This window comes from Artemia sp. Qi Xiang Cuo, chromosome 12, assembly GCF_049724085.1.
Source record: "Artemia sp. Qi Xiang Cuo chromosome 12, ASM4972408v1, whole genome shotgun sequence".
Taxonomy (NCBI): domain Eukaryota; kingdom Metazoa; phylum Arthropoda; class Branchiopoda; order Anostraca; family Artemiidae; genus Artemia; species Artemia sp. Qi Xiang Cuo.
The window spans coordinates 9,260,594-9,274,806 of NC_142805.1; the positions used below are offsets into that span (position 1 = coordinate 9,260,594).

At 35.2% G+C, this 14,213-nt stretch overlaps 1 protein-coding gene and 1 long non-coding RNA gene across 2 annotated transcripts in view; one reads left to right on the plus strand and one right to left on the minus strand.

Annotated features, from left to right (window-relative positions):
* LOC148945742 (uncharacterized) overlaps positions 1 to 14,213 on the minus strand; it is a 382,959-nt gene that overhangs the window by 274,821 nt on the left and 93,925 nt on the right. The gene's annotated exons all lie outside the window — the stretch shown is intronic.
* LOC148945744 (uncharacterized) overlaps positions 7,388 to 14,213 on the plus strand; it is a 45,331-nt gene continuing 38,505 nt past the window's right edge. Inside the window, exon 1 of the long non-coding RNA XR_016142570.1 lies at positions 7,388 to 7,468. This is a non-coding gene — a long non-coding RNA (uncharacterized LOC148945744). The remainder of the gene's footprint in view (positions 7,469 to 14,213) is intronic.

A 14,213-nucleotide genomic window follows, 5' to 3' on the forward strand; every position in this document is an offset into this window, starting at 1 on the left:
TCGTTTCACGCTTAGATCAAAAATCGCTAATTTGGTTACATACGATGCGAAATACTTCAGCATGGCTGACAAGATGGATACTACGTCTTCAAGCCTTTTTATATACCCTAATATCTATAAAGGACCTTAGAAACATTCAACCAGACTATTTATCACGGAACCCAAATACGAAAGGAAATTTTATAACCGCCATACAAAACGATCTGGTCGGGGTGGAAATATTATCTAATGGAAATATATCGAATCATCAAAATAAAGATGAGTTTAGTTCAGCCATGAAACCCTTTTTACTTAACGTAACAGAGCTGCCGTTTCATTTCAAGCATTTTTTGAAGGACTTACATAGTTTTGATCTGGATGAGAGTAAAAATATTTGATAGGATATTACAGAGCACCACAAGAGTATAGAAAAAATGAACTAAAAATTATTCCAGTAATTCCAAAATCGCTGGAAGGATATATTTTACAGATGGCACATGCAACAAGTTGCTGTCACATGGGAAAAACGAAAACTAGTGGTTTATAGAATAAAAGGAAATTTTTATTTTCCAAATATGTACTCAAAAGTAAAAAAAACTTTCATACAAGCCTGTCAAAAGTGTGCCAATCAAAAGTCGCCACCAAAGATGCCTAAGGCCAAGTTAGGTCAATACCCAACCCCTTCAGGGGCAGGAGAGTTAATATCTATAGACATTTGGGGAGTAGGAGGAGGTTTATCAGTTTCCAGGAAAGAAAATCGGTGTGTATTAACCATAGTTGATCATTTCAACTTATATTTACAAGCTTTCCCAATTAACGACGAAGAGTCATGTACTATACGGAAAGTTTTAGTCGACCGGCTATTTTTTTTAACACGGGATTTTACCTCGAATTTTACTTAGTAACAATGGGCCATTCTTTAGAGCAAAATTATCAAAGGAAATTACGGAATATGTAGGTATAAAACGCTGGTACACATCCTCACATATGGCGTCAGCTAATAGAAAAGTTGAACGAAGACATAGAGAATTATCTTACATGCTGGGGATAACCGCAAAGCAGGAAAATAAAATTTAGGATGGCCACCTACCATTTGTAATTTTGACGGCGAAAACGGCTTTCTTACGTTTTTTTAAAAGAAACGCCATTTTTTTACAACATCAAAGAGATCCCAGAATTTTTATGGATGAAATACAAAATGATAGAATATATTACAATCTTGAGCAATACAAATAAGAAATGGTTATGCGTATAAAGAAAGCTATGGAACAGGTTAAAGACAAATTTAAAGATGCAAAGACAGAACAAAAAGAAAATATGACAGAAAAAGCCAAAATAAGACGAATTATTGCTTAGGAGACTTGGTCTACCTACACGAAAATAACCTGGAAGAGACAAAAAAGTTAAAACCAAGATGGGACGGACCTTACAGAATTGTAAAAAATTCTACCAAATAACTTAACCTATGTTTAAAGCATCAGTATAACGATAAGGAACAAATAGTATACTTTAATAGAATGAAAAAAGGATTTTTCTCAAAACCATGGAAATCAGAGACCATTTCTTCAGATGAAGAAATAGATGAAACAATTGCACCAGTATATATCAGAAGGCTATATGAATTCTATGACCATTTGAACGACAATAACACTTGGAAGAAGTGGAAGGAATATTCTGCCTAGTCTTGGCTACAAACTTTCCACTACAAACAAGAGAAAAAGGGAAAGGTTGATTGCGCATCGGATACTAGTGATGGAAGCGACAAAGAAGAATTTCAAAAACAGCCTACTGGTATAAGAGATAATAGACCAGAGGTTAAGTCCAAAGAAGAAGAAACATTTGAAGAAACCCAGGAATTGCCTGAATTTCATACGCCAGACTCACCTTCAGTCTTAACACAAAAATGATTTTTGGAACAAACGCCATCTACCCAACGCGAGCTAACATAATGTGAAACAGATAATTCTTCTATAGAAACGAATATAACTAAATCTGGGCCCTCGTTAAGAAAAGCAACTTTAAGAGAAAAACTAAGGAGGAAAGTTAAGAAGCCAAAATTGCAGCAGCAATTCCCTTCTTCATTAGCACAAGTGGTAAAATCACTAATGAAAAAAGTGAAACGTCAACAGGAACAGAGAGTAAAGACATTTGACGAAGCAACAAAACCACGCTGAAGTTCGGAACCTTGTAAGCCACGCTAAAAAGACTACGAGAAAACTTATCAATATTATAAAGAGGAGAAACAAGAATTTGAAATCCAAAATTCAGATCAGGAAACGGAAAAAGGAAGAACTAGTGTTGCTCCCAGTTGTTTAGTATTTGAATAAAGTAGTGATAACCCGAGAAAAAGAAAACGAGTAAAGAGCCTCTAAAGAAATATCGACTTTCTTATCAGTATGTTATTAAAGTCAAATTTCTCTTCATAATATATCTCCTCAGTAAAAATTATTAACATAGAAATTAAACCCTCAAAAATCATAGCCTAGAGATCTGTTAAACGGTTCCCAGAGAAAAAGTTTTTGGAGTAATTAATTATTGTCTCGTAACATTTGGCATGTAGTGGAACTAACTGAATTATATATATTCAAAATTAAAAGGCGATTCTTTTTATATGTATATTCGAAATTTTTTTTGATTGTTGAAAAAAAACGATGGAGGGTATACTACTGAAATATTGTCATTGGAAGCTATAAAATTTGGTGTGAGCTCAATCACTGCTGGTCTCTCGTTGTTAAGTACATGCAATACATCTAGTGACATTTGACCCTCTGAGGTACCATCCCCAGTAAAATTTGAAAAAAAATTGACGGGAATGAAAAATAATAATAGGAAAGGCAGTGGGAATTTACATTAAGTGCGAGCTACATGTATAAGGAGGCTGTAATCTTATTATAATTAGTAGAAGATAACAAATGAATACTTGCCCAATAAGGGTGGTATACATAAATAAGATCCGTAAAAAAGTATAGCAAAGTGTAGAACCAAGTTTTTTTGGGTATAAATAATTTCACATATTAAATAAATTCGCAGCACACCATTCACAGAAATAAAAAGGGCGAGGAAATTGCAGGCAAAAGGCGCAAACGATAAAACTATTAGCATTTGGATAAAAAAAATTGTTGATAGTCTTATCGTTTGGGGGATCCATCAAATACCAAATTTATAAAATAAATTTGGATCAAATCAACCTTTAAGTCAAAATAAATAGTCAAAATGTCACGGTAGATCTTTTGGAAGGGACAAGTGTGACTGTGGTGAGAGGTCCGTAAATGAAAATAAATCGAATTTCTCTATCACAGTCGTACAAGTACCAACCCTAACAAACGAGTAAGGGGGCACAAATACACTCAAGACTTTATGGAAGCAAGACAGAAATTAAACTAAGGAAAAAAGGCCAGTGCGAATCACAAAAAGATATAGTGAAACCACATAAGCTCTGATTACCCCTATCGCAAAAACAGATCTGGAAGGAGCTGAATATTTTTTTTGGCTAGAAAAGTCATGTATACACAAAATGAATAGGGCCGCGATGATAACCACAGAGAGTAAACACCGCATTTAAAGCTATTAGCATTGCCAATGAAATTAATTTCTCTTTTACCTTGCAAATAAGGTTATACTTAAAGCTAGAACAAAATTTGTAACCAGTATATCGTAAAAATTACAATTATATGGACAATTGGGCTAAAAAATATGGCACAAAACTTAACTAAAAGTGTTCTAAGAATCAACTGAAAAAGTACTTACAGTACTTTTAGAACACAAACACTTTTGGACGGGTAAATTTAAATAATTGAAAGAAATTACAGGTTGCAACAATAGAAAAGACCTATTGTACTTAAAAACCTGAAAAAGACTGGAAAAAACCTTTAGGCTTCAGTGAAGTAAATAGTCGAAAAAAAGCTTCAAGTTGAAAATGTAGCCAGACAATATTGAAGGAAAAGAAATTGAATGGAGTTGGTTAGACTCTGATATACGTGCATATTGAGCTGACCGAACGAGATTAGTACGATGTATTTGTGATAAATAAGTACAAAATATGTAGCATATGTACTAGGAAGCCAACGTGACAGTGATGTAACTCTGTTCAAGACTAAATAGAAATATTTGAGATATGCTCCAGGTAGACAGAGGGAAAATTAGGCTCTTTCATTTGGGATTCGTTTTTAGAAAAATAACTAGCATAGCATAAAAAATTAAATAAGGCACCTTAATAGACCAAAGGGCTTAAGTTAAAACTGCAACTTAAGGCAAGACATCTAAAAATTGTGAATTTAAAGGGAAAATTATTATTTTCACTTATGTGTCTTACAATAAATTATCGTATGCCATGAAGGCAAGGTATATTTCCTTCAGAAGGGTGACTATGTTTAGTAAGAGGAAACTGAAGCCTAAAAGGCCAAAAGAAAGCCCAAGAACCCCAAAAAAACTGTAGCCACCAATAAAAAGTTTTGCTATATTATAACTAATTAATTGATGTGTTCAGGCTCATAACAGTTCTTTCAGAATTAGCAGTCAGACCAGAGAACCTGGATATGTTCTCTGGAGCTCCCAGAAGAAACTTGTGGTAAGCAAACTTTAGATGCAGGTTTAGATGCATATAAATGTTTTTACTTTAATAACTTTAATAAATCAAATAATATTAACATTTTGATTACTAAATATCAATTGACAATGCTCATTCACTTGTATTTTTTCAGTAAAGTGCAAATTATGAGGGCAGCTAACCCACCTCTCACGCCCACCCTTTCCCCACACACATCTAATCAAAACTTTTAGATAACCATTTGATTCAACATAGTCTTAAGTTTTGGAAATAAGGTATTTGAGGATGACAACCCCCCCCCCCCACAGCGCTCAGGACAAGGGGTATAAATTATGTCCATGGGGCATATAAGGTTCTTATAGAACGTGTTGTCGTAGAAACTTCAAAAAGGGCTCATTCGATTGGAAATTGAAATGGCTAGTGCCCTTTTTCATAGTCGAAAGTGATTGGAAAGCAACTAACATCCCTTTCACACCCACTATTTCCCCAAGCACATTAAATAAAGATTTTGTGATAGCCATTTTGTTCCAAGCAGTTCTAAGCTCAGGAAATTATACTTTGAGCAGGACACTGTACCCAAAGTCTTCAGGGTAAGGGTTATAAGTTATGCCCTTTGGTTATATAAAGTTTTTTTCTTAAGTCTTTGTCGTAGAAACTTGAAAAAGGGTTCATTTTATTGTAAATTCAAAGGGTTAGTGCCCTTTTTAATAGATGAAAGAGATTTGAAGGCAACTAACCCCCGTCTCACACCCATCTTTTCTCCAAACGCATCCAATCAATTTTTAGATAGCCATTTTATTCAACGTAGTTGAAAGTTTTGGAAATTACGTCTTTAAGGATGACAACCGATCCCCCCCCCCCCACAGTCCTTGGGGCAAGGGTTGTTTGTTATGCCCTGAGGGCATATAAGGTTTTTATTGAAAGCGTAGAAACTTCAAAAGGGCTGATATAATTGGAAATTGAAAGGGATGGTAACTTCTTTAATAGTTGAAAGTGATTGGAGAGGGACTTACGCCCCTCTCACGCCCACCATTTTCCCAAACACATTAATTTAAAATTTTGAGATATTCATCAGCTTTTGCAGCTTTTGCAATATGGCTAAGGAGCAGGACAAGATATTGAGGTATGGTTGTCTTTATCGCATTTGGAGCTGGAGGTATTTTTTTGCTGGCAATTGTTTTTAGTGTGACCATGTACATGACATTTTAACAGTGTAAGGGCTTAACTTTATAGGGCATGAAAGGAGTTTTTTGCCCATATAGATATACGTCATGCTTGAGCTCAGTTTTCATAGCAACTAACATTGACTTGCCTGGTGTTTTTTTTTCATATATTTTGTTATGCCTAGTCATATTTGTGATGGTAAGAATTCTTCCACATGAGTCCAATACCTCAGATTTGATTTCTTCTGTTTCCAAAAACAGATAAATTCTATAAGACACATATTGGAATTTCTTTTCTCTGAAAACTTTTGCGGCTTCAGTTCCTAAGTTAGTAAGGTGAATTAAACTAGAGTTTTTAATTGCTTTATCAGCTCCTACGGTCAGGGGCGTCCTGAGGCTCATTTTATAGGGCGGGGGGCGATCTTTGTAAATTTTACCGAATTGCTACCTGATTTATGCCAAATTTTCTGCAGAAATGAAGAATTCTGCTAAATCTCGGTCGATTTTGCAATGTTTCTGCCGAAATTTTCCCCTTCGGCGAAAATTTTACCGAATGCAAAAAAAGTTGGGGGGGGGGGGCACCTCAATGTCCCCCCCTCCCCCCTTAAACTTAGAAATTTACTGTAAGCTTAGGTTACTAAGCTCAGTAATAAAAAGTTGATTAGTGTTTTTTTTTTAGAAACTACTTCCCAGTATATAGGATGAGATCGTTCATAAAAATTAAGGTAGCAACTTATAAATACATACTGGTGCACGCAGAAAAAGCCTACTGCATATCAATAATTTAAACAGACTGGATCCAAAGACAGTTATGTCTCCAGACCACTTGAACTTGATCACTGTCACATTACTTATCCAGTTTCCAGATTTAGTAAAGAAGGCCGATGCCGAAAACATTGCCAAAGAATGGAAAAGGCTGCCATTTTGCACTGATTTCAAGAAATACTCAGATCTAACTCGACCTTACAAGGTGAGTGAAGGGTCTTTTAAGGTATTTTGGAGCAAAAGTATTGTTTCAACATTAAAATTCCTAGCACGTACTAAAAACATGGCCCCCATATTTACGTCTTTGACCAGTCTCAGTTTCAAAACATTTTTTTTCCTGGATTATTTGAAAGCAGTCAGTAGCTTATATTAGAGAAGGGCTTCAGGACTAAACCCTCTTACCCTCTCCATCAAGATTCTCAATAAAGGGAAAGGGGGATTTGCATGCAAAATTATTAACCGGAAAAAAGGTCCCAACAACAGATTTCGGGCAATATTATGTAAGAATGCAAGGTTCAAATTCGATTTTAACCCCTGATTTGTCTTATAATCGTCATTGCGACATTTTTTCGAACAGCGACATTTTTCAGCCTGTAATAACATGTTACTGTAAGGAAATTTTACTCCATACAATTTCTTCAAGTAGTGCCAGGATCACATGTACTGCATTAGAAAAAAAAGGGTAGAATGGGGAAAGAAAGTGTCTTATAGTAAATTTTTAAAGTTAGTAGTGTACGTCGCCGGCGATCTCCGTGTTACGCTTGTAGACGTATTATAATTACAATTATAAATCTATGGTTACGCTTCGCGTAACCCGCGGAAAAAAATGAAATACGGTACAATTTTATGTCTTTGGTACATTCTCCATGCAATGTCTGGTAAATTTTGTTTTGAAGAGTTGGCAATATTGACAACAACAAAGAAAATTCGAATCCCAGAAACGGTTGATATTTCGAGGGATTTAATCTTATATATCACCAATTAAAAAACCTCATATATAGAATAAAACACAAAGGTAAGTAACTATACTAAAACATTTTAGGGTCTACAAATAAGAAAAACTAAACACTAACTATGTAAAAATGTATGTGACTTACAATTTGAGGCAATATTCTACAATTTGAATTCAGCAGGCTCAAAACTTGAGTTTTGCTACTTGCGTTTAGTAGAAAAAAAAGTTTTGTTATAAATTCAGGATCATTAAAGGTCATAAGGAGACAGATTAATAAAATAATTCTTACTTCATAATATGAAAAATAATTCTAGTTAAAATGTTTTCTAGGGGAGCATCTTTATTATCACTATTTTCACTGTTGTACAATTATTTTTGGTAAAGTTCTACGAAATCATATTATTGAGTTAGGACTAAAGTGAATACACCATTCAATGCCTTTTTTTATGCTGATTACAAATCTAATAAGTATTTCTATCGGAAATGAATTTCAGTCCCCCCCTATATATGCCAATGCCGGGTTAGGTTAGGTTGGGTTAGGTATAGCCTATATAGGGGGGGGGGCTTAAATTCATTTCTTATATAAATACTTATTATATTTGTAATCAGCAAAAAAAAAGGCATCGAATGGTGTATTTACTTTAGTCCTAACTCAATAATATGATTTCGTAGAACTTAACCTTATTTTTAACATAATTGTGAAAAATAGAAAATACTTGTTTACATTTTTCCATTTTCAATTATTCTTAATTCTGTATAGGGAAGTTATCACCATCACTGTCATCTACCAAAAAGATATAAATAGGCTAATATTAATAAATTTAGATTAGGTTAGATTAGCTAGATGGCTCTTGGCTGTTTGTTTTAAAACAGTTTTCAAGACTTGGAGAAAAGACAAAATAGGCCTATTAAAAATGTGATTGTAAAACTGGAAAAACAAGGAAAATAGTGAAGATAATGGTGTTCCCCTTGGATAATAAGTTAACTAGGATAATTTTTAATATTATGAAGTAAGTATTGTTTTCTTATGACCTAGAGTGGTACCAAATTAATACCAAAGTTTCCTCAACTAAAAGTGAGTTGCAACATTAAAACTTAAGACCAAAGGAAGCTATTTATTATATGAGGTGGGTTTCCTCCAGTAAAGTTCTACCAAATCATATTATTGAGTTAGGCCTAAAGTGAATACACCATTCAATGCCTTTTTTTTATGCTGATTACAAATATAATAATCATTTCTATCATAAATGAATTTCAGCTCCCCCTATATATGCCAATTCAGGGTTAGGTTAGGTATATATAGGGGGGGGGGGGTGAAATTCATTTCTGATAGAAATGATTATTATATTTGTAATCAGCATAAAAAAGGCATTGAATGGTGTATTCACTTTATTCCTAACTCAATAATATGATTTGGTAGAACTTTACCTTTCCTCCTCCCCAATACCTCACTCTTGAAATTAAAGTATGTTAGAACTTTTAAAAGTTTTTTCTTAGCGGCAATACATAAGGCTTCAATGCTTTATTGTTGCTCATTTTCCCAGAAGCACTTCATATAGAAAAGGTTGTTGTAAAAACTTTGGAAGGAGTTCTTTTGATTAAAATTCAGAAGTTCTAATGCTCGGTTTAAAGTTTGAAAGTGATCATAGGGTAACCAGCCCCCCCCGCCCCCTCATTATGCCCTCTGTTCCCCAAATACAACCGATCAAATTTTGAGATAGCCATTTTGTTCAAGATAGTTCAAAGATCAGAAAACAAAACTTGGGGGTAAACATAACCCTCCAGAGCCCAAGGGCAAGTGATGTAGGTTATTCTCTAAAAAAGTGTTTAAAGTTTTTATGGAGGGACAGTTGTCCAAACTTTGTAGGAGGTTTAGTCGATTAGATATTTCAAGTTCGAGTACCTTTTTTAAGATTCAAAGTGGGCCAAATGGCAACTAATCCCCCTCCCCCAACCCGATGCCATCTTTTCCCCAAATGTGTCTGGTCAAAAATTTTACATAGCCATTTTATTCATAATGTTCCAAAGATCATATAACAGTCCCAACTGTGTTGACATAATCACCCTCAGTATGGAGGTAAGAATTGTAAGTTATACCTTGGTGGCATATAAGGTTTTGTTGAAGGGGTTGTGGTATAAGCTTTCACACTCACAGGGGGACTAATAGTCATACACACTCAAACTCACTCACTTGTTTGCTCTCACAAAAGATAAGCATGTAATTAGTTTAAACTAACTTTAGGATTTGGAACTTAGGATAAACAAAATATAAATTATTCCTTGTTGAATCAAAATGTAAATTATTCTTTGTTGAGTGATGATAGTGATGAAGTATTGGCCCAGAGGCTAAATTTTTAATAATACAAAGTCACTGCTTGTTGGTGGGACCAAGTGTTCTATTTATATATAAAGTTATACCAAAGTCTTCAGAAAAGTCTTATCTATCTTAAAATTACCTTAAATCACATTGTCCAGCGAAATAAGTGGAACTGGAAAGTTAACTGGAAAACAAAATATTTATCCATTGCCTAGATATAGGGTACTTCATTTGCCATAGTGTCCTGCCATCTATTAAACTAGACTCCCTTAGGGCCATCATAATCATCATTGTTTACACAAACTATTAGTAACAAAATATATCAACTATTAGCCTATATTTAATAGCCTACCAAATTGAATAAATAAGAGAAATATATTTCTTATTTTTTTGTTGGATATAGTAGATTTTAGAAGAGATCTTATTTCAGGTAGTAGCCTAGCTTTGATAGGCCTAACATGTAACCTGTTTTGTTCATTCTCTGATGAAGTTGATATATAATGTCCAGCAAAGCTAAAAGAAAACATAAGTCCAATTAAAGGCAATGACAAATGTGCTGCTTGTTTTACTGACCTGGACAAAGAGTCCTCTGCTATTGAGTGTAATACGTGTGAGAAGTGGATCTGTGGTGAATGTCTTGACCTGTCCCCAGGAGAATATAAATTACTAACTAAGATAATTCAACCCCTTACATGTTCCTGGTCATGTCCAGTCTGCACAGTCACCCTTCCCCCTATATTGTGCAAGCGATGATAAATAAGTTAGCATCAGTTATGGATAATTCCTTGAAATCTTTCAGAGAAGATGTTAAGTAGGAATTTATAACTAGTAATCAGTTGACACAAACTCTTTCCCAACTTTGGAACAGACATAAAAAAGGACATTTCTGCCTAAATTAGCGGTAATACAAATAGGGTATCACATATTGAAAATCCTTTAATGTGAGTTTGCTCTACTTCAATAGTTCATGACCCAGTGGCATCTACATTGCTCTCTAAGTTGTCTCAACATCCATCTGGCCAATTATCTGAATCTGATGTTTGTCAGATAGTACATTCAGAGCACCAGCATTTTGAAAGACCTCTTAATATTGTTGCTTATGGTAACCCCCCCCCCCAGACTGATAATGCAGTTTTCCTGTACAATTATCTGTTATGCAATTATGGATTTGACATTGGTGCCCCCCCCCCAGCCCAAGTAAAAAGACTTTCTAATAGCCATCAACCATCTGGTAGCCCCCCCTCCTCTTCTCTGTTCCATCAACTGAATTTAGAAAGCAAATTATTCAGAATTCCTTTGAAACAAAAGGATCAATTAGTTTTTATAGAGATAGTCCTAGGGAAGATCACATAGAGTACAAAGCTCTAGTTGAGGAGCTGAATGCAGAAAAGCTAAGGGAGAAGCAGATTTGATAATCTGTAATGGTGCCATCATTAAAAAATACTTTCCAGTTGGAGCAATCCCCCAGACCGCTCCAATGTCCCACTAATGTACGTGCCTCCTTCTACCTCTAATAATTGTTTAAATGTTTATGGACTTGCATCACATAATTCTGTCTCTCAATGGTCTAGTAGTGAACACAATAATAATAGTTTCCTTTCTGATGCTGACACTTCTCTTGTTTCTTCAACAACAATCTGAAGGAGTGGATGTTGCTGCTATTACTGAAGTTTCACCAAAAAATACCTTGTCAGTTTTAACTCCTGATGAAATCAAAATTGATGATTACCAACTGTTTTCTAATCTGAATTCCCCACTTTGCCACCAAGGAGTGTGCCTTTATATAAGAGATGGACTAAATGTTAGTCTCATTCAATTCAATTCTCTGAATACTGATGGAATTTAGTCTATGTGGATTAAACTACATAATCAAAGAACTTCAGTTGTAGTGGTTGTTGTTTATAGAAGCCCCAGTGCTCTATGTGTTATTGACTCTAAATCAAATTTGGCAGCCATGTTGTCTCACATGATGACCAATTGTGCCAGCTATGATCTTGTCCTTATGGGGGACTTCAATTTTCCTGAAATCCAATGGATTGATGGATTTGGTTTTTGTAATATAGATTCTCCTTTTTTGTCTGCCCTCTCTGATAGGTCAGTAACCCTGACCTTCTTATTAAGAATGTTATAACCACACCTGTTGGTAACAGTGACATGTTGTAATTATTTTGGAGTTATGTCTACCTACCATTCAGCCTTCCTCTAAGCAACAAAAGTATGTAAACTACAAAATAGTCTCTGAAAAACTTGCCAAAGTCAACTGGAAAAAGCTTATTAGTGATGATATCAAGGAGAGTTGGTCAAATGTAAAAAAAAATCTAAATGTTTAAAAGTCATGCACCAGAATTTTTCAGGTAAAACAGGCAAAAAGTTTACCTTTTTTAACTACTAAAATTAGTAAGGTAATCAATAGAAAACACAGAGCATGGAACCGTTATAGAAAAAATAAGACCACAGAAAATTATCTAGTCTTCAAATCCTTTTGTAATCAAACAACAAACCAAATAAAGGTGTTGAAGTGAATGGTTTGAGGAAAAACTGGCAGAGGAAGTTAAGGTTAACCATGAATCTTTCTGAGGCTATGCCACTCAAAAATGTAGCAGTAGATGCACAACCCCAGATATCCTGCATGATAGTAAATCAGTTGCTGATCCTGAACTGAAAGTTGAAATTTTCAATCAATACTTTTCTTCTGTTTGTTTTGCCCATTCCCACTATTGTATATCCTACACCTCCTTTCTATGATGTATCACATAATATGGAACCAATTCTGATTACAGATGCTTTGGTTCTAAAGGAACTGACATTCCTCAAACTGAATAAATCTGCTGGCCAGACAGCATTCACCCACATATCCTACACAAAGGTCATACAGTTTTGTGTCAACCTCTTTCCCTGCTGTTCAAATTATCATTAAATCTTTCTAGACTACCTTAGGCCTAGGAAACAGTATATATTATTTCTATTTTTAAAAAGGATGTAAAGGACCTTGTTGAAAATTATCAACCATTAGCATGACTTCAGTAGGTGCTAGGGTTCTTCAAAGAAAAGTCAACTCAGCAGTTTTTAAATACCTTGAAGCAAACAATATTTTACACAGTTCACAACATGGCTTTCGTTGTGGGAGATCTGTTGACACCAATCTCCTTGAATCATATGATAACATCACCAAGTTGCTTGATATTGGGGTTCCTGCTGACATGAGTCTGCTTGAATTTTCTAAAGCTTTTGACAAAGTGTGTCACAATCAACTTGCAATTAAATTGTGCACAGTTAAGCTCAGAGAGAAATCCCTGCTCTAGATCCCTGATTTTCTTTACTTGCAAAACCATTGTGTTCAGTTGTTTGATGACTCTGGAGATTGTATTCTTTCTTCCTGAACATGTGTTCTGAGTGGAGTTCCTCAGGGAAGTGTCTTGGGTCCTACATTATTTAATATTTTCATCAATGATGTTCCTTCCATTATAGCAGTAATTCAACTCTTTATACAGATGACCTGAAGCTTCTTGGACCAGCTTTGTCCTGTGAAGATCATGCCCTGCTACAAAATAATCTTCATCTGCTGGGCCAATGGGCTGAGGCCTGGTTTCTTGAATTCAATATTGCCAAGTGCCATATCATTCACTTTGGCAAAGAGAATCCATGCCACTCTTATTTTTCCTTAGGCCACCCACTCTACTCTGTAAATAATGAGCAAGATCTTGGTGTCACTATTGACAATGAAATAAAATTCCGCACACATGCTTAGAGGTCTGCTGCTGGGGCTAATTCAACCTTGGGTTTGATTAAGTGTACCATCTCCACTCGTTTTTCTAAAGTCATCAGTCTTCTTTATAAGGGACTTGTGCATACTAAGCTTGAAGTTGGAACGTCACTTGCCTCTCCATATTTTAAAAACGATATAAAAGTTCTTGAAGATGTGCAGAGACATGCCACTAAAGTGATATCTGGCATGCAAGAGATTTCCTATCCTGTAAGACTATCAAAATTGAATCTCCCTACATTTGTATACAGGAGAAATAGAGGGGATGCCATTTTAGCCTTTAAGTTATTGAGGGCTAACATTCTCCCAGCATTATTCCCTACTGTTAGTACCAATTCAAGAACTAGATGTCAAGAACGGTTAAATGAAGGCTAGATGCTGAGTGGTCCTCCATAGAGTGTAAATTCAATTGGGATGCTATCAAAGATGGAGCAGCACCTGGTCACCAGTGATTCTTGCATACAACTAGTCATCATTCAGAGGTCTACAAGGAAAAATCCTTAGATTGCTCCTAGCTGCAATTTAAGGTAAAAACATCCCATTGCCAGGGCTTCTTCCATCATATTCCCTGCAGGGTTCCCGTATGTATGATTATTTGCATGCAGATATTATTTGGCCAAATGTATGAAAATTGAATATATGAAATATATGAATATTGCAGCTGTGCGCAAATTTGGCTAGAATCCATTCATATATTCACTTATTTTAAAATATTGTACAAGTTCATG